This window comes from Teleopsis dalmanni, chromosome X (assembly GCF_002237135.1).
Source record: "Teleopsis dalmanni isolate 2A chromosome X, ASM223713v2, whole genome shotgun sequence".
NCBI lineage: Eukaryota > Metazoa > Arthropoda > Insecta > Diptera > Diopsidae > Teleopsis > Teleopsis dalmanni.
The window spans coordinates 84045315-84050990 of NC_051848.1; positions in this window are offsets into that span (position 1 = coordinate 84045315).

Genomic DNA, 5676 nt, shown 5'->3' on the forward strand with positions numbered 1-5676 from the left:
AAAACGTTCTACGTGCCCGCCTGTTTTAATAAACAATACTCAATTACCACAAGCTGTAGAAACAAAATACTTGGGCATACATCTGGATAGTAAGCTAACCTATCATAGTTTTATATCTGAAGTGTAAACAAACAAAGGTTGAGTTGTAAACCAAAGGACTGAGAAAGCAAGTATTTAATAAAATATTTATTTTCATAAATTAAATATGTAATATATATACAAAATATATGTACATAATGGATTTAAAATATCAATCATATATTTTTATTTTTTTGTGTGATATATTATTAAGGCCGTGTGCGAGTAAATTGAGGTAAAGTAAATTGAAATTTCTTAGGAATTTTTTGCACTGCACTTATGTAAATATTTATTTATTTATTTATTATTTTTATTTAAAACTTTTTAATTTATTTATTTATTTATTTATTAAACATGTTATAAAATTTTCACAATGGTAACATCTAATTTACTTAATTTATATCTGTTTTACCCTACTCGAAATTCTGGAAAATATAAACATTCGCTGCCATATTAACATAATTTACTATTTTCCTCAACTTATCATCAATTTAATCAAACTCGCACACCGCCTTAGAGAAGTTTATTTATTTGAAATGGGTAACGACGGTCCATTACATTGGATAGGAGCATTGCACGACATTTTTGGTACTAAAATACCATTTGTTTATTATTTCACACGCATTATAATATATATAATATTTTTTAAATATTCCGCTTTTTCCATTTAAAAAAAAAATAATTTACATAAAATATCAGTTTTTTTTTAAAAATAAAACAAAATAATTGCAATTATTATTTTGCAAAAAACAAAAGATTGAGTGTATTTGATTTAAATTATTCATTTATTAATGAATAAAAATCCAACAAATTACATTCCTTGGATGTCATATTTTACCATTTCACAAAGTATTTTTTGATGACTACTGAGCACAATAGTAATTATAACTAACTTTTTATACAGATTTTAATTAGAAAAAAGCAGAACGTTCTCACACGTCTAAACTAACAGTAGTTTTTTACACAGTATATGTGCGAATTATATTAGATACAATTTTACTTGAAGCGCTATATAGTGGACATAATGTAATCGGTATAGATTAAAAATGTATATTTACTTAATTTATTTCCTTTAACCACACATTTTAAACATGCAAATGACATTTAAAAATTACAAATACTGAAAGGCGTATGTTCGCTTCTACCTTGACGAGGCACAGAAAGTCTCGTCTCCGTGACCAAATTTTTATCGTAATTTATTTCTTGCAAATCTTGAAGTTACAACAACAGTTTCATGTTTGGTATGATCATGACTATTTGTGTGACATATCCCTTTATTAATATATATAATTATATTTACAATATTTAAACTCAAAAATGCGGCAGAAGTTATATTTAAAGGATATAGAGATGTGAACTCCTGACTGACCAATATGATGGATATTTGGAAGTACTTATCAGAGTTTTTAGGACAACTAAAAATTTAATTTATTTACCTAATTTGTATTTGCAACAAATATTTTTTATTATTATTTTATTATTTTTTATTATTATTATGTAAATATTAATTGAAAACTATATTTGTACTATAATATCGTACTTTGGAGTTCAGTGTCCCATTCTTCTTTTTTTTCATGCAAGACAAAATTGAATTTCTTTATCGCAAAAATGTCGACAACAAAAAAAAAGTCTATTGAATTGGAACAAAAATTTATAGAGAATGTTGGGCACAACCCCGTTATAAATTATCCAGAGACATCCAGAATAAATCCCAGGGTATTTATTAACAAATTCCAGGAGTTGAAATGTGAACTTGAGGAGAATTTCTTAGGAAGTAATGCGAAATGGTGTCTGTTTGTTGATGCCGTCTTTAGTGAGCATTGTGATACTATAATAACACCATTCTTACCTCCATTCATCAAAAACATTGACCATTTAAAGAGTCTTATAAATCAAGCTCCACCTTTTAAAATCTTGATTCTGAATGCACTAGTACTCAATATTACTGAACTTCGTGCTTAAAGAGTTTGGTGTACCGACGTTATTGGGTGTGAGTGATGACGAATTTCTGCAATTTAAAGAAATAGTGAAAGAAGATGATAAAAATTATCTAACCTATGTATTTAAGGTGTATCATCCGACCGAAGACGAAGATCCGGCGCACAGCTAAAAGCCCACCTCCTGGCATCAAGTTTGCTTATTTTGGTTGTAATCCAAATAATTTGCTTCGAATTTTATATGATGGATTGAAGTCATATGAAAGCGACAGCAAGTACAGTGGCAAAATACGTTTAAGGTGCAAAGATTCAGAATTGCTAAAGGCATTTTTGAAACATCATTTAGTGACAAATTATGTAACGTCCTTATAACATGTGAATTCATTGATGCGCCTGGACTTGCATTCGCCACATATAATGAAGAAACCAATTCCACTCATTTTGATGTTCAACGTTCACACATATTGAGATGTCGTAATCTGTTGTTCTTCAGTGAAAAACCCATTCCAATTGAAAAGCGAATCTTGGGAAGTAACTACCTGATACTAGTAGGAGGTTCTCTCTTTTTGTGTGTCTCTCTATGTTGGATGTATAAAAGAAATTTAAAATCATTGTGGACACATGCAGGGCAAAAATTCAACCAATTACTAAATTCAATACTTTAAATTTTATTGTGTATGTGTATGTTAAGATAATAAAATTATTCATTCGACGATTACTACTTTCGTAAGCATCTGATATTATGAACTTGTTCTTGTGGTGATATATTGTATTTGGTACTTATTTTGTTTACTTCTGGTACCAATAGACACTCTACCACAATAGTCTTATTCCATTAAGCTTTAAAATTTTCAGAGTATGAAAAAGTCTCTTGATTCTTCTAAAGCATTTATCATGAGTAAATATCTAGTTTTTTTTCTCGACCTACAACAAGACCACGAATATATTCAAGATCTCAAGCTAACCAATTCTCTAAACAAAAAACTAAGTTCTTGTTCTTGTCCGCTGAACATTAATGAAAGATAGAATATTAAAGTTATTGAAGATATTAAAGATTCAGTTTTCATTATTGAGTTATTTTTAAATTGCTAAAAATTGCAAATGTTTTGCAATGCGTATTGTGTATGTAGATACATATGTGTATCGTTGCTTATTAAGTAGCAAAAAATCTTTTTTCGAGAAAAAATTATACCAAGAGCACCAAAATTCTGATGGAACTTAATATAATAACAAGATTCTATGCTATTGTCCTTAATTAATATAGAATACGAACGAGGAATTGAAACGTATATTCCAATTAAATGCCAAGGAATCTTATATGTATTCAATTTTAACAGATTGTGTTAGAGCGGTTAAAGTCAAATTGTTAATATTGTAGGATTCTGTAGAATTATTAATTGATGTGTTATATGATTTATATATTATAATTTATTATATTTTAATCTATTTTAAATCATATATTGTATAATTAAATTATTATAATTAATATATTATATAATTCATATATAATATTTTATATGGTTAATATATATGGTTAATTAATTTATCTAACTAACCCTGTATAAGATGTAATCAAACCAACGGTTCTAAGTCTTGTTTTTATTGCCTTTTGTTTTTGCGCTCGAGATGAGCAATTTTTTTGTTATATTTTTTGGGCTGCAAGTAAACTCCGTTGGTTTGATGCTGTCTCTTGTTTTTCGATCGCGAACGTGTCAACACACGGGTACACATAAAAAAGTGATTAAACAATCAATAACCGGAATTGTATAAATTCAATTGTATAAATTAAATGAAACCAAAACCCAATTCTAAAAACGTTTATAATTTACATTGTGTTAAAGAAATTGAAATAAAGATCATAAAACCCAATTATAAAAACGCTTATAATTTACATTGGCGACCGTGACAGGACTTTTTGCAATTTCAATAGTGGTTATTAAACTCTAATTTGTTAAAAAATCTAAATATTACCCACGTGTGGTAATCATTTTTTTTTTATTAAGTTCGTAATCATTAGTGTACGCGTGTGTACATTTCTTCCAGATATCTATTCTGTGGACTGTCGAACGTATATACACTTGTGCAATTGGTGGTTCTCGGTTTAGGTCCGCTAACCTCAAAACAGAACCTCGTGTCCGCATCAAGATCGCGCTCGACAGTTAAATTCACAACAACAAGATATCTTTACTTGTTGATTGTACATACTTTCGCTTTTATTGTTTTTGGTTAATTTGTAACCATTAAAGTGCGCGTGTGAATATTTCTTCTAACCAGTTATATAGCTAACGCGTGCTAACCATTATAATATATCGTACATCTATATATATATTACCTATGTACTATCGTACGTATATACTCTTGTGCAATTGGTGGTTCTCGGTTTAGGTCCGCTAACCTCAAATCAGAACCTCGTGTCCGCATCAAGGTCGTGCTCGACATTTAAAATAACAACAACAAGCTATCTTTACTTGTTGATTGTACATACTTTCGCTTTTATTGTTTTTGGATAATTGTAACCATTAATGTGCGCGTGTGAATACTTTTTCTAACCAGCTATATAGCTAACGTGTGCTAACCATTATAATATATCGTACATCTATATATATATTACATATGTACTATCGTACGTATATACTCTTGTGCAATTGGTGGTTCTCGGTTTAGGTCCGCTAACCTCAAAATAGAATCTCGTGTCCGCATCAAGGTCGTGCTCGACAGTTAAAATAACAACAACAAGCTATCTTTACTTGTTGATTGTACATACTTTCGCTTTTATTGTATTTGGTTAATTTGTAACCATAATGTGCTCGTGTGAGTATTGCTCCTAAACGGTTATATATCTAAAGTGTGCTAACTTTAATAATATCGTACATCTGTACATATATACTATATACTATCGTACGTTTGTACTATTGTGCATTCTATGGTTCTCGGCTTAGGTTCTGCTAAGCGCCAAATAGAACCTCGTGTCCGCATCAAGGTCACACTGAACAATTACAACAACAACAACAAGTAAACTTACTTGTTGATTACTGGTTAATATTTGCTTCCAATCAGTAAGTGTGCGGGTTCGTCAACGTCGCGTCTGACAACAACCACCGTAAGAGCAGTTCAATTTCGGAAAGCTCACTGTTGCTATTGTGACTTTTCGACTTCGTTAAATCCTTTGCTGTTCTCAAGTATCTACAACTGTTTCAATGGCAACGGCAGAGCCAACCACTACGGCAGATCTGTCAGAACTAAAACAACAGCGAGCATATACGAAAGCGAGTATTTCAAGAATCAAGGCGTTCGTCAAAGGAAAGAGTAATTCGCTCTCACAACCAGAACTGAAATGTCGACTAGGTATTTTAGAATCATATTTTAAACAAATCTTAGCCTTTCAGACATTGATCGAGAAATTAGATGCAACTGACTCAGCTAGAGATGAATTAGAAGACCTATACGTTTCCACCAAAATATTAATCATGTCTCAACTGCAGGAAGAGGCCCACAATGCATCAGTGCTAGACGTAACAGCAATGATGCCCACCTCAAGTAAAAAATTACCACTGTTAAAATTACCTACATTCAGTGGTAAGTACTCGGATTATAACAATTTTATTAATTCGTTTCTCCAAATCATAGATCGCGAAATATACCTCACAAATATTGAAAAATT